This window comes from Pelophylax lessonae (genome assembly GCF_965119305.1).
Source record: "Pelophylax lessonae genome assembly, chromosome: 7".
Classification (NCBI taxonomy): Eukaryota; Metazoa; Chordata; class Amphibia; order Anura; family Ranidae; genus Pelophylax; species Pelophylax lessonae.
In genome coordinates, this window is record NC_138774.1 from 231059743 (window position 1) to 231085408 (window position 25666).

Consider the following 25666-nt stretch of genomic DNA (forward strand, 5'->3'; position numbering starts at 1 on the left):
TGAAATATGCCCCCCCCCCAAAGCAATTGGATAAATTTGGGACATTTATCGACCTCCAGAAATATGTCAGAAAAATCAACATTAAGAGGTACCTTACTACCAATGCTATCAAACCTAAGCTCGAGTATAATATGGGCATCAAAAGCACAAATTTTTCCAATGCTTCAACATTCAATCCCTCTGGCCCAGTGGCTCCCGCTGTGGCCGTATTCAGGGATTTGGTGGCTAAAGATATTGACCAGCTCCAATTGAAAAAATGTGGGGTGAACTCTGCTTTCAATAGGGGCCTTAAGTCACTTAAGGAGCGGAAGGATATCGTGGTGAGGCCTGCGGACAAAGGCGGCGGAATTGTCATTATGGACTCCGCCGCCTATGACGCAGAGATGCTTAGACTGCTGTCGGATAGGGAGACCTATTTACCCCTGAGGGGGGATCCGACACGGTAATATAAAAAGGAATTGATCACCTTGGTAAATGAGGGGTTTGACAGGAAACTTCTAACCAAGAAGGAAAAAGCCTTCTTGGTGCCTTCTGCTCCTAGGGTACCGGTTATGTACTTTTTGCCCAAGGTACATAAAGATCCGGTTTGCCCACCCGGGAGACCCATTGTTAGCGGTATAGATTCTGTTACCTCCCGGGTGGGCAAATATATTGACCATTTTTTACAACCCTTAGTTGTAAAAATGCCCTCATACCTACGCGACTCTATGCAGGTGATTAACAAACTCAACAATATCACCTGGCGGGACAGTTAAACATTGGTTACAGCGGACGTTTCGTCCCTGTATACCATAATATCGCATCAGCACGGTAGGGAGGCGGTGTCACATTTTTTGAGGCTCGAAAGCCTTCTAAGCTTTCAGAGAGATTACATAATTTCTCTTCTAGATTTCGCAATGTCTCGGAATTATTTCTGGTTCAATTGCATCTTTTACTTGCAGAACAGGGGGGTGGCCATGGGCGCGAAGTTCGCGCCTAGTATGGCCAACCTGTTCATGGCCAAGTGGGAGGAGGATGTCGTCTTGAGTGTGCCTAGGCCAGAGCTTGTGCTCTGGCATAGGTACATCGACGACATCCTCTTCCTTTGGGATGGTACGAGGGATTCCTTGCAGGAATTCATGGAGACCCTTAACAACAACCAGAGAGGCATTAGCCTAACTTATGAATCAAGTAATATGGAGATTCATTTTTTGGATCTCAAAATCAGAATTGAAGAGGGCCAAATTGTGACATCAACATTCTTCAAGCCGACTGACAGGAACGGATTCATAGATACCATGAGTTGCCATCATAAGGCGTGGTTGGAGTCCGTTCCTGTCAGTCAATTTTTGCGCTTGAAACGAAACTGTTCACCGAGGGAGGATTTCCTGCGGGAAACTTCTACCCTTAAGGGCAGATTTTTAGAAAAGGGCTATGATGAGTCATTGTTAAATGAGGCCATTATTAAAGCTGACTCTCGGGCTAGAGAGGATCTTTTGCAGCCTAGACAGAGAGATTCACAACAATCTTTTGGCTTTGCTTTTTTCTCGTCATATTCGACCCAACACTTTTCTGTGAAAAAGATCCTACGCAGTCATTGGCATATTTTGAAAAATGATGGAGTGTTGGGCCCCCTCCTACCCCCACAGCCTCAGGTTGTTTATAGGGGAGTTTCTCCCCTGAGGTTACAAGTGGCTCCCAACATTAGAGACCCCCCAAAAAAAGTTTCTTTTTTCCAACAGGTGGGCGGTTTCTATAGATGTTGGAGGTGTGCGATTTGTAAATTGAACGTAGAAAAAAGGAGACGTGTTGATACATTTAAGTCGGGGGCCACGGATCAGGATTTTACCATCAAACCGTTTATATCCTGTACAACTAAATACGTGGTGTACCTCGTGAGATGTCCATGTGGCCTTGACTATGTTGGCCGCACTATCCGAAAGCTTCATGTGAGGCTTAAGGAGCATGTGGCCAACATAGTCAAGGGCTTTCCTAAACACAGTCTCTCGCGTCATTATGACGAATGCCATCAGAGGGACCCCAGTGGAACTTTATTTTTGGGCATTGATTGGTTCTCAGGTCATTGGAGAGGGAGCAACCTAACGAGGGGTGTATCAAGGCTTGAGACAAGCTGGATTTATAGGCTGAAGTCCTACACCCCCTTGGGGCTCAACGTTGATTGGGACCTGAATGCCCATATTAATAATTCTTAGCTTGATTTTTTGTATTTCCTATTTTTAGAGCTGAGTTTCTGATGCTTTCAATAGTGTTTTTGGTTACGTGTTATGTAATGTTTTTAATTATTACATATTTGTGATTTTATTTGTATTTTAATGTATTTATGATCTTATATGTATCTTGTTTGAGTGGGCCTCCTCGTTCCTTAGGTGTGGTTTGCATGGGCACTGGTAGATGGCGCCGTCTCCCCCATGTTGCGGCCTAATACCTAATTGCAAATATATTCACACTTGGATGTTTTACTATTATCAGAGGATACATCCAGAGTAGTGTATAGGGATTGTGGTTGAAGTTTTAGCCATTCAATTTCATTGCGGGGGTATTTTGATTGATTTTCCGATCCCCCGGATGTTGCTATTGTTTTCTTCTTCCCTTTCCGGTACATTGATGGTTCCGGTACGTGGAGCGCATCTCCGACTTCCGGCTACCAATTACTTTCGATCGTTCCGCCCTCCTCCGCAGCTACATATAGTACGAGCGCACCTCGAGGCCGCACCCCTTGACGACGTCTTTTGATGACGAAACGTGCGTCGGGTGGCGCTCTTGGTGACGCGTGCTGTGGCGTGGAGGAGACGTGGCGGCCATCTTTTTGGTTGTCTATGCAGTGAACACCGAGGAACATCGCGAGGAGGACCTCACACTAAATAGAGATGCGAGACTACCTTCTTTTACCCTGTAAGTGTTACCTTTATGTGTGGGAATAAAGATTTGTAACAGTCTGCGCTATGTGAGTGTCCCTGCCTTCTCTTTCATATTTCACCATCCACCGAGCCTGCCAGCCTGGGATTGGAGAGTGGAAGATTCTTTTTCCAAAACCTAAGTTCTGGGCGTATGTGATCTCTGTCATGGGGTCCACTGCAGCTGGTAAGGAGTGGTGTTATTGGAGTGCTTTCCGGTGGTGGTTCTTTGTTTCTGAAGTTGCCTCATTTGTCTTCAAGTGTGGGATGCATCTTTAAGGACTGCTTTTTTTCTCATTTATTTGGGACTGTACTATAGGGTTTAGCGCCACAGCTATTGTTCCAATTCTTTTTTGATCTGTTATGTTCCAGATTAGTGTGGCTGCTTTTCCTGTTTTAATGCTTTTTAATATTGATTATTATCTATTTTGGTATCTTTAGCGCAGCAATACTGTGTTTTTAATCTTACTAATCCAGTGACATATTGCGATAGTACATATGAGGCGAGCAGGTCCAAAATATTATTGCCATCATATACAATTAAAAGTCTTTTTAAAGACATGATGCCTGCCATATCTGGGGTCGGAGGAGGGTAGGCGGTGTCTGAATGTTCTCACCTGCTGGTATTATCATACCCGCAGGTAGCAGTGTGACCACTTTATGTGGGTGCCAGACTGATTTGCCTCCTGGACCCTGCCCTCTGGCCCAGTTTGCCCTATAAGACTGGCATTATACTAAAAGTGTAGCGCAAGCCAGCGTGGACTCTTTTTGTGCGGGAACTGGGAGGAGGCTTTTTTCTTGTGCGGGGTGCAGCTTTTTTGCTGCCCCCTGAAAAGTGCCGCCCTAGGCCTGGGCCTTGTCGGCCTAGGCCAAGATACAGCACTGACTATATCTGGATCCTTCTTGAGACCCCTTCTGTTTGAGAGTACTTTTGATGCGTGAGAGCAGCCTTTTCAAAGCAATCTATCCTAATAATAAAAAGGTGGCTATTCATAACATTGGTGATGGCAGATCTAGCGCCTATTCTGTAGTGACATAGTGGCCAGAGCAAGGAACCACAGAGCACTGCGGGGCACCTGGCATCAGTCTCATCTGAAAGCAATGGGTAGCAGGGGGCTTTAGAAGATAGTAAAAACTTTATGCATCCTCTACCTGGAAAGGTAAGTGTTAAATGTTCTTTTACAGGGTCTCTGTAATTACATTTTTTTATCTCGAGAGACAGGGTCCCTTTAATGAATTTTTTTTTAATGAACACAGAACTCATTCGTTTTTCTCTTTTATATCTCCATGAAGTTCGGCTTTAACAACCCTAACAAACAATAACAAAGACTCTCAGATCATCTCATCTAGCGGAAGATGGAATTGTCAAACTGCCAGCTGAGAAGACAGAGCTGTTCCCTGCCATAAATATACCAGACGTAATAAATGGCAAACATCATTTATCCCCTATGCTTTTATAATTTTTTTTTCCTAATAGCTTGTTCCCGGTGACTGGGTGATATGAGTCATAATGCTTGGCTCCAAGTCGAATGCTCATCTGACTGTGGGAATCTCCAGGCGCAATCCTACACGCCATGATGTCACGGCTAACAATAGTCTCCAGCTAAAATTTAAGACATAACTCAATGTAGACAAAAACGACTATAAATAAACTAGGGGATTTCCAGTTTTTAGAACAAAACAACCATTCCACTTACAACAGATGTAAACAGACATGGCACCAAAAGATATGTCCATTATTTGCTGATTTCTTGGATGGTATACTTGTTTAACAGACCTTGATTTTCTAAAGGAGTAAAGAATTTTCATTTATATCAGGGCCTCTTTCACATGGGTGGCCGTGGGGGGTGTGTGTAAAAGCCGGCGGCTGAGCTCTGGTTTTACTGTCTCCCGGCTGCCCACCTGAAGTCTAAAATACAACCGGAGGAAGATGTTCGCATGCCGTGGCAAGTTTAACATGGCATGCTGAAGTGCCACCTGTCAAACTCAGCTATTCAAGTCAATGGAACCGTGCCCCAACCACAAGCCAAAGGCTTGGCTCTGGTGTGCTGCATTATCGTCACATTTGGCAAAAAAAGGCAATCACTTAACTTAGTTAACGAGGTGAAATTGTGCGTCTTTAATCATTCAATCCTGTGCAAGCCAAAATCCTTTTTTTTTTTTTCTTGCACATGATTGGGTATTCCTTGTAAAGGGAACTATAGTTGTGGTTCACCTCATTAACGTAAGGCTCATTCACACCATAACTTGGTGCGGAAAGCCGCCTTCCGTGTCCGTTTCCTGGACTGCGTTCAAAACACTGGGTGTGCGGGCGTCAATATATTCCTAATATGTTGGGTGGAGTCTTACCCTGACATCATCATGTATCACAAAAAATACCGGAACTACGATTTGTGTGCCAGCCGGGATTTTTACAATGCGAATTATGATTTTACACTAGTGTATTTTTTAATCAATATTCCTCTACCTAATTTACTACACCATGAGAAGTGTTTACCCTTTCTGTCCCCATATAGATACCTGTTGATTTAACTCCGGAGGAAGTGGTCCTTTGTTGGGTCAAGGCAGTCATCTTGGCAATCCATTGGGAAGTGTGGTAATAATGCCGGTGATTTGCTGGTTGAAGCTCCTGTTGAGCACTCTGAGTAAGGGGGTCATGGTGGTCTGGTAAGCCCACATTTCATCCATTGCACAAGTGTTGGTATTGGATTTCACCTACACATGGAAAGGTGAAGAGTTTGGATTGAAGCACTTTATTCAACATCTGTTTTCACTTGATTTGGATTAAACTTTTGGACTTTGTTCACTTAGTGTTTTTTATTTGTCTTTTAATTTCATATTTCACATGCTTGATTCAACTTTTAGCGCAACACCTTGTTTTGTATAGTTTACTATTAGAAGGGGTATTTTCTATTGTCGAATAAAAAAAAAATAAACAAATAAGATCTGCGCTCGGTGTTACTAAAGGAATATATGTAGGCAGCCAGCATCAATAGGTAAGATTTTACACCCACAATAATAAATTAACAGCAGGGTGCAGCGCCACTAACAACAATGATCAGTCCAATAAAAGAATGTCCATGTGTAAAAAACAGTTGTATCTGGAAGAGTCCTCACACCAAATGCCGTGAATCCTAGAAGCACACGTCACTACTGTTGGGGGGGGGGGGGGAGAGGGTCCTGCTTACCAGATTGTGTTGACCCTCAAATTATAGAGAAGTCAACACAAGTATGTAGAAAACCAATGTGATCGATCTTTAGCTGGACCAGATATCCACCGTGTCATCTGAGTTGAAGCAACAGTTTACCTCCTCTCCGACTCACAGCCGGGAGGTAAACGGACACACTTCAGAAATGGGAAAATACTGACATGGTATAGTAGTTCTAAATGATTTATTTAGATAAAACAACGATGTACGCTCACATGTATATAGAAGGATAAAGGCGTATCTATCTGTGCAAAGTAATGGCTGCGGCATAGCGTGCTTGCGTCATGTCATAACTGACTTACGTGTTTCGTCATCAATAGAGGTCATTGGAGGCGCCTCATGACGTTACAACTTGACGTCCTTACCGCTCCGTGAGGACGTCGAGTGACGAAACAGTAGGGCGGGGCCAAGATGCCGAACACCACCGCACAGGTCTGGCTCACACTCGTGGCTCTGATACACGGCCGGAGGAGTAAAGGACAAATACTTTTTACCCTCAGTGAAAAAATGTGAGTGTAACGTTTGTGTATTAATAAATAAGTGAAATGCTATTCGGAATTACACCGTATGGATTCTCCTTTCTTTGAAATCACTACCCTTACTTATCTCTGTGAGAATGCCTGCATGGAAAGATGGGAATGATCATTCTTTGGAATAAAAACCAACCTGCTGATTGAATTATTGTTTTTAAAATAAAATTTATTTTGAAAATATTTTTTTATTTTTTTTTTTTTTTTATTTGTATGTGGTTTTTAATTACACATGTATAATATGAATTTATTGATAAACTGAATAGGCATTATTTTATATAAATATATTTTTTGTTCCGGGGGCGATAATTTTTTGAATTTCACATTTTTGCACTAGCATTTTTGATGAATTGATTAGGTATTGATTTTTATCCATTCTGATTGCACTGCACAGATTTTGTTGCACTAGCACTTTTTTGAAAAAGTTTACATTCTCTGTCTTGCACTGTTTTTGGATGTGGATTTTGAAAAAGATTTATGATGCGCTGTGATGCATTAGCACTTTAGATGAAAGGACAATATTATTCACCTACTGAGGGGAGTACAAACTTGCGCTGATATATTTTTTTCTACAATCTGGTAAGCAGGACCCTCTCCCCCCTCACAGTGGTGACGTGCTTCTAGGATTCCAGCATTTGGTGTGGGGACTCTTCCAGATACAACTGTTTTTTACATATGGACATTCCTTTTTTGGACTTTTTGTTGTTATTAATGGAGCTACACCCTGTTGTTAAATTCTTGCATTACATGCGCAGTTTTCTTTTTAGATATAATAAATTCCTAACAACCCTCCAAATGCAGATCCCAAACACAGCAGGATTGCCTACACCAGGATCACATGGTACTACGGTTTGGTGCAGTGCGTTTTTGATAAGTAGTACATTTGCTACTTTTTATGCGATCCATTGCAATTTCAGCCTATTCAAATTAATAGGCTGAAAATTGCTCCACACAATGTACTGCATTCCTGTGCGATTCAGGCGTGAACCGGCCCTAAAATAGGCAACGATTCACTTGAAAATTGAAAAATCTCCACTCCTTTAGTAAATCAGGGTCGCTGAGGGGTTGATTTTCTAAAGGCAGATAGACTGAGTTGCTCCAGAGCATAGTAAATGAGGTTAAGCTTCACTTCACAAAGAATACCCAATCACATGAAATGAAAATAAAAAAAGACAGACATGATTAGATGATGGAAGTCAACAGAGCTTCCCCTTATTTACTAACCTCTGGAGCAACTGCACTTACAAAGTGTACACTCTATTTTCCTTTAGTAAACCAACCCAAATTTCAAGAATAGAACATAAATACACATATTAACCAGTTCCATACCGGCGCATTGCAAAATGACGCCAACAGGAACACTCTCTCGATCCAGGCGGGCGTCATATGATCAGGGTAAAGAGCCAATGAAATTGGCTCTTTACCACGTGACCGGCTGTGTCCAATCACAGCCGTTCACAGAATGCCAGAGACCAAGGTAACTAGCTGTTACCGTGTTCTCCTCCTTACACACCGATTCTGTGTGAGGAGGAGATTGTGGTAACAGCTAGTTAGTTACCAATTACAGTGTACTGTAAATCACACTGATTGCCCCCCCCCCCCCCAATAAAGAGGACCTGTCACTAGCTCATCAAAGTACCTGGCACCAGCCCATCAGAGTACCCAAGTACCTGTCACCAGCCCATCAGGTACTCTGATGACAGGTACTCGGGTACTCTGATTGGCTGGTGACAGGTACTCGGGTACTCTGATGGGCTGGTGACAGGTACTCGGGTACTCTGATGACAAGTACTTGGGTACTCTGTTGACAGGTACTCTGAGTACCTGTCATCGGAGTACCCAAGTACTTTTCATTGGAGTACCTGTCACCAGCCCATCAGAGTACCCGAGTACCTGTCTCCAGCCCAGAGTACCCAAGTACCTGTCTCCACCCTGTCAGAGAACCCAATTACCTCTCTGCAGCCCATCAAAATACCCGAGAACATGTCATCAGCGTACCTGAATACCTGTCACCAGCCCATCAGAGTACCCGAGTACCTGTCATCACAGTACCCGAGTACCTGTCTCCAGCCCTTCAGAGTACCTATCTGCAGCCCATCAGAATACCTGAGTGCCTGTCTCCAGCCCATCAGAATACCTGAGTACCTGTCTCCTGCCCATCAAAGTATCCGGTTACCTGTCTCAAGCCCATCAGAGTACCCGAATACCTCTCTGCAGCCCATCATAGTACCCGAGTACCTCTCTGTAGCCCATCAGAGTACCCGAGTACCTGTCTCCAGCCCAGAGTACCCGAGTACCTGTCTCCAGCCCATCAGATTACCCGAGTACCTGTCTCTAGCCCATCAGAATATCCAAGTATCTTTCTGAAGCCCATCAGAGTACCCAAGTACCTTTCTGAAGCTGATCAGTGTACCTGAGTACGTGTCTGCAGCCCATCAGAGTACCCGAGTACCTGTCTCCAGCCCAGAGTACCCGAATACCTGTCTCCTGCCCAGAGTACCCAAGTACCTGACTCAAGCCCAACATATTACCCGAGTACCTGTCTCTAGCCCATCAGAATATCCAAGTATACCTTTCTGAAGCCCATCAGAGTACCCGAGTACCTTTCTGAATCCGATCAGTGTATCTGAGTACCTGTCTGCAGTCCATCAGAGTACCTGAGTACCTATCTGCAGCCTATTCCTCTTAGATTATGTGTTGGGGTGTTTGCTTTTCAAAATTGGGTCATTTTGTGGGTGTTCCACGACCTTCAAAAGTGTGATTGGTTGTAATGAAATTATAAGTGTAATTTATGCTCCTAGAACACCTGATGGTGCTCCTTGCATGTTGGGTCTCTGTATGTGGCTATGCTGTGACAAAGTCTCACATATGTGGTATCACCATACTCAGGAGGAGGAGCAGAATGTATTTTGGGGTGTCACTTTTGCTATGTGTTAGAAATATCTTTTAAATTGACAACTAGGTTTAAAAATAAAATGTGTTTTCATTTTCTTTCCACATTTTCCATAAACTTGTGGAAAAAAATAACATGTTCAAAAGACTCATTATGAGGCCTCATATAATATACGTTGGGGTGTTTGCTTTCCAAAATGGGGTCATTTTGTGGGTAATTCCCTTGTCCTGGTGCTCCAGGGCCTTCAAAATTGTGATAGGTCGTTAGGAAATTGTATGTGCAATTTATGCTCCTAGAACACCTGATGGTGCTCCTTGAATGATGGGCCTCTGTATGTGGCCAGGCTGTGTAAAAGTCTCACACATGTGGTATTGCCATACTCGGGAGGAGTAGCAGAATGTATTTTGGGGTGTAATTGCATGTATGCATATACTTTGTGTGAGAAATAACTTGTTATTATGACAATTTTGTTTAAAAAAAAAAATAATTATTTCTTAATTTTCCCAAGAATTGTGGGAAAAAATTACAACTTCAAAAGACTCATCGTGCCTCTTACTGTCTTACTGTCTACTTTCCAAAAAGGGGTAATTTTGGGGGTATTTGTACTGTCCTGACATTTTAGGGCCTCAAGAAATGAGGTGTGATTAGGTGTGATCAATTTTCAATGATTGGCACCATAGCTTGTAGACTCTATAACTTTCACACAGCCTAAATAATATCCACTAATTTGGGTTATTTTTACCAAAGATATCTAGTAGTATAAATTTTGGCCCAAATTTATGAAAAAAAAATTACTTATTTGCAAAATTTTATAATAGAAACTAAAACAAAATGTTTTTTTTTTTTTAAATTTTTTGCTCTTTTTTCACTTATATCGCAAAAAATAAAAAACCCAGTGGTGATTAAATACTACCAAAAGAAAGCTCTATTTGTGTGAAAAAATGTATAAAAAATTTGATTGGGTACAGCGTTGCATGACTGAGTAATTATCATTCAAAGTGTGAAAGCGCTGAAAGTTGAAAATTGGTCTGGGCAGGAAGGGGGTGTAACTGCACTGTATGGAAGTGGTTAAGCAGCTTCAAAAGCCTGCAGTTACAACTGAATGAATATGATGTTGACACCCCCCCCATCCTTTAACAGCCTCAACTCTTCTGGGAAGGTTTTCCACAAGAAGTGTGTCTGGGGGAATTAGAGCCCCTTTGTGAGGTCAGGTACTGATGTTGGAGGAGAGGACCTAGCTCCCAATTGACATTCTAATTCATCCCAAAGGTGTTCTGTAGGGTTGAGGTCAGTGCTCTGTGTAGGCCACTCAATTTCCTCCACATCAAACTGGTCAAACCATCTCTTTATGGGCACCATCATGCTAGAACAGAAAAGAGCCCTCACCAAACTGGTCACACCATGTCTTTTTGGAGCTGGCTTTATACACGGGCACAGTCATGCTGAAACAGAAAAGGGCCTTCTGCAAATTGTTACCACAAGATTGGATCCACACAAAGTCTAAAAATGTCAGTGAATGGAAAGCTCATTTTGGAAACACCTAAATTCAGTAATTTGGAGGGGTGTACTTTTTGGCAATATAGTACATTATCCTTACTTCATTACACTTTGCCCTCAGAGATAACCATGTGAATAGTATTGCTCTTTCATTAAATTGGCTTGTCCACTGTACTAGGCTCCAGGTGGCCATTTTGGTGGAGTCAGTGTCTGGTTGGACACTGAGCTCTCCTAAAATTTGGGTAGCCATATTGTACCCAGAGTGGCTATATGTAGTCTCTGCTAAGTCAACCTGGTGTGCCCACAGTGTGGAAAGTGGTGGAATAGGGAAAGTGCACATACTTGCTAGAGCTAAGCCAAGTGCAGGAAATGGTTCCTGATGAATAGGGATAGTGTAAGGACAGTCCAGATGGTCCCTGGATCCTTTTGGCCACTTGGGGAACTGGTTAGATGAATTTGTATCACCAACACAATATCTTATTTAGAGGCTACTTTATGCCAGCCAAGGGGACCTGCTTAAGGAAAACTCCCTGAGCATACTTCCACCTTTAGGTTCTGAAGATTGGTTGCCTTAACGTATATAGAGATATTTGGAATTACTACCACAGTGCTGTACTGTTCATTATTCATTACATAAAACCAGAAAATTCTCAGAAGAGGTGGTCTTGCCTTGTCCCTCTAAAACCTTAGCCTCGCCCACATGCTGTTAATTCTGCCATTGATGCAGCTTTCTGTGATGTGGTGGTAACACTACTGCACTGCTCCTGAATTCAGCTTCCTGTGATGGACGGGTAACAATGCTGCGCTGCTCCTGAATTCACCTTCCTGTGATGGAAGGGTAACAATGTTGCACCACTTCTGAATTCAGAGCAGACTTGAAGTGGTTGCAGGAGGTGTGGCTATCAGCATTATCACAAGCCTGTAGCTAGTCAATCAGTGCCTGGCTACATCTAGTCCTGCCCACTGCTTTCTAAATTGACTGCGCTGTCTCTGTTGCTAAAACCTTCCCAAAGTGAGCTGCAGTGTCTGGGAAGGGAAGCATGTGAGACACAAATGAAGGAGGATTTAGCTCAGTCATTTTTGTTTACTTTGAGGCTTGTGCATCGCATAGTCACTGGATTTGGGACTTGTTTAGACTGTCATAGAAGTGATTTTGGGTGTACTTTAAGAGTTTGCTTTGGCTTCCAGATAAAGTGCATTTAGAAAAGGTTCCTGCCATCCATTGACAACTGTGTACATTCGGGTTTCTCATTTGGAGTTCTATGAGAGGTCCACAGGGGTCATGCTACTGGCCAAAATTGGAGTAGATTCATGTGCACCTGATGGTGCCTTTAGGGTTCTGGTCTCTAGCAATTGACAGCAGTACGGATAAGTGGAGCAGCTCTGGTCTCTTAGGTATGTAGTATCCCATGGGATATGTTCACCCCAGAAAATTAACTCAAGTGCACTTTAGCTAATGAACACCAAAGCACATTATTGATGCTAAAATACCATGAACTGTAGACAGCTTTACATAGTGGAACTAGCATTTTTCTCTGGCCAACTGACACGGTTCAATCGTAAATCTGAAATTGGTAATGAGAAGAGGTATTAAAACTGCAGCATAGAAACTGCTCCTAAAGGGATAGATGTTTTCTGCTTTGGGAAATGTAGCTGGAATGAAGAAACACAAGCATACATTTTCCAGATCCTAAACCTTGATCTTGGTTAAAGGCCAACTACAGACAATTTTCCCTTAATTTTAGATACAACAGTTAGGGGTAAGAAACTCTATTAGGCTTTATTTGCTGTCTGTGTGGTCATGGGAGATTTGTTCTTACTTCCTATCTAATAGGTTTTAGAACATGAACAGATAGGAAATCCCCTATAAGGGATCATGGCAGCAATAAAAGCATACTTTCTAGTAGAACAGCCTGTCTCAAACGTCTTACCCAAGATCAACCCCTACCATTCAGGCCTCATGGAACACTCACTAAAACCAATTCATCAAGGATCAATTGGAAAAATGGCCACTTCATTGGTCATAAGTAGGAAGAATGCAGCCATCATAGTGGTGATCAGTGGGAAGAATGCACTCCTTATATTGATGGCCATTGAGAAGAATGTCTGTTACATTGGCGCTAAGTGGAAATAATGTTCCTTTCATTGGTGCTCAGAGGAAGGAATAGAACTTATATTGGTAAGGCCAGGCTTACAGACAGCATTGCATTGACCCTTCCAATGGTAGGTCAATCAGCCACAGGGCAAGGAACCACTAGTAACCTCTTGAGGAACCTTAGGATTTCACGAAACAGCTGTGTGAGAAAAGGGAAGAATTAGAAGCTCTGTTTGGATTGTACTGCTGTCTGTGTCCCCATTAGGGGTGCATCTCTTCATTTACTGTATAGGTGATGGATGCCAGACAAAACAGGTACAGAAATCTCAATCACTGCACCAAAATGGTGTCTATGATTAAATGTGAATAATGGACCTAGAATTATTTTACTCACCCCGGTATGTGCAGCAATATGTAACGTGTTCCACAATCAACACTTTTATTCATAGGTGCCCCTGGTGTGTGTTTGCATTTGATACAGTATGTATGTATATATGGGTGGAGGGAGCTCAACATTTTGTGGGGGGCTTTTAAGTGCTTGGGTGTAACCTTAATTGTTTATAGATTTTTATTTTCACTAAACTTTATTTTTCTTTACATATGGGACCAAAAGTCCCCTATGTGATATTATTTTGCTGTGACAGGGCCCCCCATTGAAGCTAATGGAGTGCAGATTGTGCTTTATTTGATTCTTTCCTGGCCACAGCTGTCATGAAAAGTGACAGTAGAAGCCAGAAGTGATGTACTATGCATTGTTTGCGGGTTCTCCTTCCCCCCTATCCAGCAGCACCCATAATGCCGATCCTGGTCCACAGATTGGAGTCCAGTAAACATGGAGGGGTTGTGTAAGCGGGGATTGGTGCCCAGTGGCCACCGGGGGAAGATAACTCACATGGAGACCAGGTGTTGCGGCAACATATAGTAATGAACAAGTACTGGAGAAGTACAACAGAAGTTGCATGTATGATTGCAATGGCCGGAGCAGTTACAATAAACCACACAGCAGAGGCCTGTGCACTAGGTTAATACCGGACAGCATCCAACAGAGGAGGTGGCTGGAAGCCAGATCGCTACAGGCATCTGGAAGGGGTACTATTCAAGGCACAATGTCGGTCCCTAATCTGTCCCTCCTTCACAGGAACTTGTCTCTGTGATCTGCTTCTAACCAGCAGGAGTTCTGTCTCTGACCTAACTACTCGCAAAATGCACGCCTTCTGAAGGGGGTGGCAGTGCTATTTATTAGCACTGCCCACACTAAAGATGGCTGTGGGGGTCAACCTGGGCACCAGTTTTCCAATCAGACAGTGGCTCCTCTCTACTAGGTCTCAGAGGAACAGGTCCTCTGCTTTCTTTGCACGGCGGCCTCTGCACAGCACTACCCTTGTGGGGAGGCCAGCGTACGCCTGCTTACAGGCACTTACCTGTGTTTGGGGGGGAATTGGGGGATGAACATACTAGGGGTATGAGCAAGCGATGGAACAGCTGTAAATCCAGCCTACTGAATGTGTGTAAAACTCCCCATTGCTTCGGATAAATGGCATTTGGGTTACTATTTTGTCTTGAGGTGCTTTTAAAATGTAATTCAGCTTTCTTTGTAAAATTCTGAAAAATTACACCATCCTAATGAGGTCACACTGCACTATACATGTATTTCATTTTATAGCAATTACTCTCAGTGCTCAGTGGTTTTTCTTATCTTTTGTTATTCTTCAATAATAACAAAGGTCCATCATATGTGCATTGATATATGGTAGCGTTCTTATAGACAGCCCTTATATAGTAATGATGTTGATGCAACCAGCACCATCCTGTTTTACTCAACTTGACAGGTTAGCTTGGAGGTTTAGAATTTAGGAGGATTACGAACAAACTAAAGACATCTCCATGCAAGATCTTCTGGTCAGCAATTGTATTTAATGTATTACAGTTAAATCACAAGAGTACACTCTTCGAAAGAATAAACCACAGTCCTAATACACTGATAACTAGTTTTGTTTCATAATGACACCAGAAGCCTAAGCACACTTTCAATATTTTGGCACATCTCCACAAGGGAAAGGGGAATTTGATGAGTGTCGGTGAGTCCACAAAGTATCCTGTGACTGTTATCATATGTTCTTTTTTTCTTTTTTTAACAGTGTCTCCTCCAACCGAGCGTCAGCAGCATTGTTACATCATATTGACAACAGGAGGAGCACAAGGTCCGTGATTTGGCACAGAGATCCAAGGGTTCACAATGAAGTGAGACATATTTCCACTAGAAGATAAACAGCCAATACATCCAAGTCCAAATACAATTCAGCTCAGGGTCTTCCCAGCCTTCCAGGTCCCAATCCTCCATTCTCGTGGCGTCTTTTCTTCCACCTTCTGGTCAGCCACTTCAGAACTCAACTCTGGACAAAGATTTCCCTTAGCAGGATACATCATCTTCTGCAACCTCCAAACTTTGAGGATATACTTTTTTGACTGATCGGATGGTTGGCTTAAAAACAACCTAAATATTGACATGGAGATGCAGAAGGTGATAACACAAGAATTTCCGATGAAGTGGTGGAGTTTAGACAAATGAAATCTTTGGGACATGTGATATGGCTCATACTTGCACAAGATCTCATAATGCCCCACTGAAGCCATGAAAGTGATGGCAACAAAAACTAAACAATAGCGTTAAGGAACATATTTTTAATTTCTAAATAAATGTAAAAGTTTTAGGAAAAGTATGTGGAATAATATGTTGTGTGTAAAAAAAAAAAAAAAAAAAAAAAAAAAACCAATGATGTGTAAATCTAATGGGACAGGTAATTATCCTCAGGTTCTGGGTCCCATGGCCATCCTCAGCATTACTCATTACAGCAGAGGACTTCAACACAACACAACCAGTGAGTGATCTTCTGAGTCCATGTCTGTTTATGGCCCTTTGAATGAGGAGGTAGTGGGGGACAAACCATACGGTAGCAGCCTTTGGTACTCCATCTCAAGAACTTCTCAATAAACTGTGGCCAGCTGGAGGAACGGTGAGGGGGATTGAAGTGGGGCCGTGGTGGGCTAAGGGAAGAACAGCCATTGGCCGCTGTAGGCATCATGCAGACAGGTGTCACCACAAGCTCATGCAAGGGTGTAATGCCTGACATGGAGATCCCTGGTATGGGGGGACTCCAGACGTCAAGTCTTCATTTTCCAGCTGTTAATGGTAAAGGAAAAAGAGGAATTAAAGTCAGCAAAATTATTAAAGACATTAAAGGCAATACAATGTGGACAAGGGACACAACTCACATTCTTTAGACAATAAAAGTTTTTTATATCTGCATTATTTTAGTATCTATATGACTGCTATAGGAAGGTAATATAACAATAAAATGAATTAAGGAGTTTTCTGCTGTACCGTTACACCATACCCTGCACTGAAACTGATCAAACAAATTCTTTGGAGTTGGCTTTGCACACAGGAGTACAGCCATGCCAGAACAGAAAAGGGTCTTCACCAAACTGTTGGAAGTCCACTACTGTCTAAACTGATTTTGTATGCTAATGTTTGTGTAGCACCCTCATAGTTAGGCTGCTAGGTAAATTTTGTTTTTGGCTTCTTCTGTAATCACAGGACCAGTGATTGTTGGTCTGGTCCATTCGGGCCTTCACAGACTGGGAGTTTGATTGCTTCCCCCTGCCTCTGGAATAAGTTTCTGGAGTTTAGGGAGGGAGAATTCAAATGACCAGCCTGAATATTAACCACAGCACATAGCCAATCCCTGGGGAGATGTACCCAGATGGTGGTTAGGATGCTGTTAAATAGTCTGGAGTCTTAAGGAGATTGTCTTTTTCCCTCCTGAGGGAATAGATCTGTGAGCTGAGAGGAGGGGGCTGCTTGCCCCTGGAGGCTGCACCTATGGACTAATTTATTACAGGATCCTGTGAGTAGAGCCTCTTGTCTTGTGCTAAAGCTACTTCATGGTCCCAAGTTGTGAACCTGTAGATTGTTTCAGTCTGCCTTCACCTATGCTAAAAGACACCATTAATCTTTTTAGCTATCTGTAAGGGGGTAATTCTTTCCAATGACCACAAGCGTAAGGAGCCTTCTTCCCATTGACCATAACACTATGCATCAGGAGTTGTAGATATTAGTAATTTTTAGCAGGGGTTCCCTGAGACCAGAACGTTATTTCATGTGTTCCTCTGTGCTGAAAAGGATGAGACTGTTGTATACTGTTCCAATCTGCTTTTACCTGTGCTAAAAAGATACTTCATGGTCACCAGCTTTGAACCTAAAGACTGTTCCAATTTGCCTTTACCTGTGCTAAAAGCTACTTCATGGTTCCCAGCTGTGAATCTGTAGACTGTTCCAGTCTGCCTTTACAGGTTCACAGCTGGAGACCATGATGTAGCCTTTAGCACAGGTAAAGGCAGACTGGAACAGTCTACAGATTCACAGTTGGGGACCATGAAGTAGCTTTTAGCACAGGTAAAGGCAGACTGGAACAGTCTACAGATTCACAGTTGGGGACCATGAAGTAGCTTTTAGCACAGGTAAAGGCAGACTGGAACAGTCTTCAGGTCACAGCTGGAGACCATGAGGTAGCTTTTAGCACAGGTAAAGGCAGACTGGAACAGTCTACAGGTTTACAGTTGGGGACCATGAAGTAGCTTTTAGCACAGGTAGACTGTTCCAGTCTTCCTTTATCTGTGCTAAAAATGACTTCATGGTCCCCCCGCTGTCAACCTGTAGACTGTTCCAGTCTGCCTTTTGCTATGCTAAAGTTACTTCATGGTATCCAGCCAAGAACCTGTAGATGTTCCAATCTACCTGCACCTGTGCTACTGTTACTGAGTGAGAAGTGGCCTCTGCTAGCGGTATATCCTGTTTTGGAGTATCCCACATCACCTCAAACCCCCTCCTGTTCTCAGTTCTACAAGCAAATAAACTTCAAAAATAAATCCTCTAGAGTGTTCTATGAGCCAAAGTAAATGGAACGTTGAGGTGTGCCTGGTTGCCTCTGCACTATTTTGAGAAATAATCTGTTGAATATACAGCGGCTCCTACGGGGGTGGCGCTACATTTATCAATAAAGTTTGAATGGTTATATGCTTAATTTTATGCACTTGGGTTTAGAATGGGATCATATGGGTTGATGGTCAGGTCTCCACAGGACTATATATATATATAGAGTATCTCCATTTACAGTGGAGGTTATTACTGTGTTTCTAAAGTAATATTTTTACTCAGCCTGATATTCCAGTTACATTCGATTATTTTGATTGGGATCTGTGGATTGATAAATTGGCACACTATCCTAGTTTTTTTGCAGTGCTTTATGGCAAAGGCCGAATAGTTTGACTACTCTTAGAATCGCATGTTGATCCACTTGGTTATCCAATAAAACACATGGGTATTTACAAAATGTATGTTAAATCAGACCTTCACCTACAAATGTCACTTTCTCCAGTCTGCCTCCTTCCCCAGCCTCTTTTTTTTTTTCAATCAGATAATTTTTATTAAAGAAAAAATTAACACTACAACAAGATAGGTACAATAATCAGAACTCAAACACACACACACACACACACACACACACACACATATATATATATATATATACACACACACATACACATACATATATATATATACCAGTATTGCAACAAATCTATGTACATCCATCTATATTATATATATATATATATATATATATATATATATATATATATATATATATATATATATATATATATATATATATATATATATATATATATATGTGATCATTATTTATCATTGTACAAAAATACCTTCATCTCATCACATGCATATACTCCAGCATATAACTATTTTTTCCATTTTACATCCTAACAAACTACATTCTTAACACATACCAGCTCCCCCCCCCCCCCCAAAGAAAAAAAAGAAAAAAAGCACCTCTGCCAAGATCGGTAAATACTCGAAAATTAATGTAATTTTCTCCTAACACATTACATTGGTCTACCTTTTAGGGTCTCTGAGAGTTTTATAAACTTAAGGAGGTGTGCCTCAAAAAATCCTAATAGCGGCCATCTGTGCCGGGGCCAACCCCGGGCCAGCTAGCCATTGTTCCCAAATACGATCAAATTTTTTAAGACGCCTTTATGTTTGTGTGTAAGATATTCACGAAGTAGTGTTATGTTAACCTCCTCAACCCACTCGGAATGACTGGGGGGAGAAAGAGAAAGCCACTTTCTCGCAACAAGCTTTCTGGCTAAAAAAAGCACTCTAAGAATTGCCGTCTGTATATTTGAAGAATAATCCTTTCCATTTAAGCAACCTAACAATCCTATTTTTGGTTCATAAGGGAAAGTAATATTCCATGTATTATTAATAGTTAATATTATTGTTTTCCAGTATCGGGTAAGTTTGGGGCATATGAATAAGCGTACCATTATGAATCTTACAACGAGGGCATAGCGGAGAGTCCCTCCTTTGCCATTTGTATAAACGAGTAGGGGTATGGTATGTACGATGCACAATAAATAGCTGTTTTATCTTCTGTGTGGATGAGAGGGAGACCTTAGTCACATTTTGCAGAATATTGGACCATTCCTCATTAGACATGGGACCAATATCCTTCTCCCATCCCTTCCTACAAGTTAAAGACATCCCATTGGATACTTGATTCAAAAAGGAATGTGTTTCTAAAGTAATATTTTTACTCAGCCTGATATTCCAGTTACATTCGATTATTTTGATTGGGATCTGTGGATTAATAAATTGGCACACTATCCTTGTTTTTTGCAGTGCTTTATGGCAAAGGCCGAATATTTTGACTACTCTAAGAATCGCATGTTGATCCACTTGGTTATCCAATAAAACACATGGGTATTTACAAAATGTATGTTAAATCAGACCTTCACCTACAAATGTCACTTTCTCCAGTCTGCCTCCTTCCCCAGCCTCTTAAACAATTGGATTTTTTATTTTCTTTACCATAAATATCTGTAAACTTGGCCCACTTCCTTAATCCTTGCCTTTTGCGAGAATAACGTGTCCAGCCACCTGTTACCTCCTAAGATGTCTACGTCATATGATTATCCCAGAAGGCAGTATTTTGCATTGCCTATGTGTAGATACATCTTGGGTCTTTCTGCCAGGTCCCAAAGACCTAGGAAAGATCCATGGCATATGTGCTCATGGGCTAGTTCACAATCCAAGATGGCAGCACAGGAGCAGAGCAATGAGGAAGAGCTTTTGGTAGGAAAGAAAACAAGGTTGGATTCCATTGACTAATAATTATGTGTTTTTTTTTTTTTTTAAAGTTACACACTTATCAGGGTTTAGAAATAAAATTTTAGCAAGGTAGGGTAATTCCTCCTTAAAAGAGGCTGAATTTTATGGACTGATTCAACATTCATAATGATATATAGGTGAGGTGCTACAATACACCTCCCCCTGCAGTGACCTGATTGACAATCAATCTCATCTATAAAAGATTTTAAAAAATTAAATTTTATACCACAGAGCATAAACCAGTGTGTCTGGAATGCTCCTGCGCAATCAAGCTCCGCCCATCGCATTTGTCGTCTTGACGTCATGAGAAGCGGCCTACAGCGGGATAAAGAAATGCATTGCACGGAGCTTGACTGCATCATTTCCCATTTGCTCCTCATTGGAAGTGTTTTCAACCATTTTTATTCAAATAAAGAAGCAATATTACACTATTGGAGCTTTGCTCTTTGGTCTGTTCTATGTAATCGATACGGTGGTTTGTGGAGGAGAGAAGAGGAAAACGACATCTGGGAATTCCTTAAAGGGGAGAGAGGGGCCTTAGAGGAGACACCTTAAAGTGCATTTCGACCCACTTACAGTATTGAGGGGTCATGGATTGCCAGTGAGTGTGGTGTTCAATGAACACTAACTTTGAAGCACTGTATTTTGTAAGCAACACAAGAAACACGATAGCACTTTATTTATGCACTGCATTTGGAATTTCTTTGCACGTGGAATAATAATGTAATGTGATGGTCTGTATTGTCTATTTGTGAAAGTTAATTAATTGTATGCAATAGGAACATTTTAATGAATATTCAGGGTATTGCATAACCAGGTTATTGGAAAATGTGGGAAGTGTACGGTAATACTGAATTCTCATTTGTGGAACGGATTACATTTTTTTGGACATTTAGCATTTTTTGGCGAGATTGAAGGTTTATTCACTACAGGGGGAGGTGCATTGTAGTGCTGAACTTACATTTGTGGTATAGGAACACACTTTTTTGCACATTTAGTATAACATCTTATACATATACATTTTTTTTTTTCATAGATGGGATTGATTGATAATCGGGTCTCAGCAAGGGGAGGTATACTGCAGCGCCGCACCTATATATATATTTATATATATTTATCTGCTTTATTATATCCTTTTGGATATAAGGGCGGTGCTGGCTGTCTCACAATCCTATCACGTTTCCCATAGCACAGGAATATTTTGCTTCAACATTTATAATGAGAAGGCCCATTAGCACACTACGAGCCAGTGTCATGACAACACTACAATTATCGGATAGGCTTCAGTCTCAATGACAGATGATCTCTGGGCCAGAAAGGGAGTAAAAACAAGGCTTGGTATATGAAGCATACTAGTCCACATTTGTGTACACTAAATATTTCAACAAATCGAATGAAGCATTCACGTTTATTTATTGGAACTGCAGCCATCACATTTCCCGAATGTGTGTAGGCTACAGTGGATTGTGTTTCATCAAACTCGAAGGATGCTCAGCAACCCCCACATGCTCACAGAGACTCATTAAGGTTCTACAAGTCTGCCTTTTGCCCTGTTCTATCAGTGATCTCTAGCGGTCTCATGCAATCTGCCCTCAGGTCTATATCTCTGGAAGCTTGTCTCCAGGGTCCAGTAACTCCTAAAACAAGTTCACAGTCTCTGAAAGTCTCCTGCAGCATGTCTGCAGTCTCTGACCATCTCTTGTATCATGTCTGCAGTCTCTGACCATCTCCTGTGCCATGTCCGCAGTCTCTGACCATCTCTTGTATCGGGTCTGCTGTCTCTGACCAGCTCCTGTATTAGGTCTGCAGTCTCTGACCATCTCTTGTATCATATCTGCAGTCTCTGACCAACTCCTTTATTATGTCTGCAGTCTCTGACAATCTCCTTTATTAGGTCTGCAGTTTCTGACCATCTCCTTTATTATGTCTGCAGTTTCTGATCATCTCCTGTATCATGTCTGCAGTCTCTGACCATCTCCTGTTTCAAATCTGCAGCCTCTGACCATCTCGTGTTCCTTGTCTGCAGTCTCTGACCATCTCCTGTATCATGTCTGCAGTGCCTGACCATCTCTTTTACCATGTCTGCAGTCTCTGACCATCTCCTGTGCCATGTCCGCAGTCTCTGACCATCTCTTGTATTGTGTCTGCTATCTCTGATCATCTCTTGTATCATGTCCGCTGTCTCTGACCAGCTCCTGTATCATGTCTTCAGTCCCTGACCATCTCCTGTTTCGAATCTGCAGCCCCTGACCATCTCCTGTATCATGTCCGCAGGGTGCCCGCCTGGTTCCTGGTGAGTAGCTATCCCCCCTCTCCCCTGGAGGGTTTTGGGGTGAACGTGGGCCTCTCCACGGGACAGTCAGACCTCCGGGTTCCCCTCCTTCCCGTTGGGCACCCCTCCTTTTCTAGGTCTGGGGGTCCCTGTGGGTCATCGAGCCCCCCATCCACCCCCACCCCTATACTTGAGGTAGTGTGGTGGTCTGGCCTACCTCCTGGGGCTGGGGTAGGGTGCTGTAGATAGAGGCAATACCTGGTGGGGGCTCCTGCCACGGCCCACCCTTCTTTTCTGTGCCTTGCCTTAATCCTAGAGATCCCTGAGTGCCTCGTGGTGCTGTGCGGGGCCGCCATTTTGTTTTTGCCTGTATTCTGTAATACACAGCGGCCATGTTTGTGTAATCCAGCGACCATTTTGTTTTGTTCTAGGCATTGAAAATAGCAGCAGCCATGACAGTGGAGCCTTTCTGGGCAGCGATTTTGGCTGTGGGAGCCCCTCCTTATCCCTTGATGCTGACTCCTGCGTCTCTTCTTTCTCTGGATGCTGCAGGTGGAGTGCAGTTTACCCTGGTGCTGCTGATGCCTGTTCTGTGGAGTGGTGAGTCTGGTGGGGTCCTCTCTCTCTCTGCTGTAGGATCGAGAGGTGCTCTGTTGCTGGAGACGGGATGGTACGGCCAGCGTTGTGGGGGTGTCCCTTAGCAGTGTTTTGCATTTCTGTGGAGGTCCCTCTATGTGCTCATGAAGTCCTTGAAGTTTACCCACCTGACCCCCTCTCAGAGGCTGTGGGGCCCCCTGGGTCCCAATCATCCATTGATGCATTGAGGGCAGTCCTGGAGTCCTTGTGTCCCGGGTGGAGGTGGTTTTTGGGAGGCGGGCTAGCAAAAAGCACCTCCTACCTTCCCCTGCCTCATATGTCTCCTCAGATCCTGAATCTGATTAGGTTTCTGCGGACGTGGCTCACCCTGCAGGGTCTGCAACCATGCGCCCTAAATTCTCAGATAGATAGTGAGGATGATTCCTCCACACCTGTAGCTGCACACGAAAAGGCGCTGGTGGACACACTGATTGTGTCTGTGCGTGAGAATTAAAAAATGTAGTATGCAGCTAAAGCTGCGGCGGAGGCACCGGTCCCCTTTGGCACTCACAAGCCGCCTAGAGTGGCGAAGGTGTTTCCCTTCCCCTCCTATTTTGACAGGATTGTCGCAAAAGTGTGGGGACGTCCAAAATGTCCCCTTGTGGTTCCTAAGCAATTTGCAATGCAGTATCCCTTTGAAAAGTCCCTTCATAAAAACTTGTTTACAGTCCCCAAGGTGCGTCCAGTGCGTCAAGTTCATTTGCACAGAGGTGTCATCAGTGCATCTGGGGGATTTCCTTGCCTCTATTGACATCAAGGATACTTACCTACACATTCCAATATGTGTCGGTCACAAGCGCTTCCTCCGCTTTTCCATGGGAGAGAAGCATTATCAGTTTGTGCCGTTACCCTTCGATCTCGCCTCCATTCCTCGGGTCTTCACAAAGCTTTTGGCCCCCGATGCTAGGATTGTTAAATAAGCGGGGGATTGCAGTATTGGGCTACCTGGATGACCTTCTTCTGCGTGCATAGTCACCTGCTGCTCTGGTGAACAACGTGAAAATCACTACACAGACTCTAAGGGAGTTCGGCTGGCTTCTGAATTATCAGAAGTCTGCTCTGGTTCCTTCCACAAAGCTGGACTATCTGGGTCTGACTCTGGACTTGGCTCTAGTCAGAGTGTTCCTTCCTCTGGACAAACCCCAGAAACTGCATGCTGCAATTCATCTTCTGCTCTCCAGCAGGTGGTCTTCCCTCCAGACTTGCATGCGAGCGTTGGGCCTGATGGTTTCTACATTCCAAGCAGTCCCATTTGCACAGTTCCACTTGAGGTCCCTGCAAAGATCTTGGCCAAATGTGACAAGTGTCTGTAATCTCTGGACAATCAGATCCGGCTGAGCCGGGACACAAAAGGGTCCCTGATCTGGTGGCTTCGCTCTTCAGGATCTTCGACAGGGCAAATCCTTTCTCTCCTTGTATTGGACAGTGGTCACCATGGATGCCAGTCTGTCCGGGTGGGGAGGTGTCCTGGTCCGGAGCTCCGCTCAGGGTATCTGGCCACTGGAAGAGTCCAAACTACAGATAAATGTCCTGGAACTCAAAGCGATCAGGCTGTGCCTAGATCACTGGACGGATCGTCTTCAGGGGTGTCCAGTGCGAATTCAATTGGACAACACCACGGCGATGGCTTAACCAGCAGATCTGGATGTAGCCGGCATTCTACGTTGGGCAGAACGCTTCGTTCTGGCCCTCTCCGCCGTATACATTCCAGGAGGTGGAAAATTGGCAGGTGGATTATCTCAACTGGCAGGCGTTGGACCAAGGGGAGCGGTCCCTTCATCTGGATGGGTTTCATCAGTTGTGTCTCCAATGGGGCACCCCTGAGGTGGATCTGTTGGTGTTTGGGCTCAACAGAAAGGTGCAGAGGTTTGTGGCGCGGTCAGGGGATCCTCTGGCGAATGCCACAGATGCACTGGCTTGCGCCTTTCCTCCTCTCAAGCTTCTGCTGAGATTCTTGCATAGGATCAAGGCAGAAGGGATTCCGGTCATTTTAGTGGCTCCGGACTGGCCTTGCCGGTCTTGGTACGCCGACCTGGTGCGGCTGGTCGCCGGGGTCCCTTGGAGACTGCCTTTCAGGGAAGAGCTGCTGTCCCAAGGGCCAATCTTCCATCCTGCTTTACAGTCGCTGCCTGTGACTGCTTGGCTGTTGAAAGCCAGGTGCTGAAGGATAGAGGTTTGTCTGATTCAGTGTTTCCAACACTGCTGAAAGCTAGGAAGTCTACCTCTAGGAAGATCTACCATCGTACGTGGAAAACTTACATTTCGTGGTTTGAGTCTCTTGGGGTTCACCCTCATTTTTTCTCGGTGGCTCGGGTCTTGACCTTCCTTCAAAGGAGGGGGGGGGGTTGAGCAGAAATTGGTTTTGAGTACCATCAAGGGCCAGGTGTTGGT

General features: G+C 43.4%; 1 protein-coding gene across 1 annotated transcript in view; it reads right to left on the reverse strand.

Moving 5' to 3' along the window:
• Nucleotides 1–16013: 16013 nt before the first annotated feature.
• Nucleotides 16014–25666, reverse strand: part of PNCK (pregnancy up-regulated nonubiquitous CaM kinase) — a 161716-nt gene continuing 152063 nt past the window's right edge. Inside the window, exon 12 of the mRNA XM_082264521.1 lies at nucleotides 16014–16299. The gene's annotated coding sequence lies outside the window, so the exon portion shown is untranslated. The remainder of the gene's footprint in view (nucleotides 16300–25666) is intronic.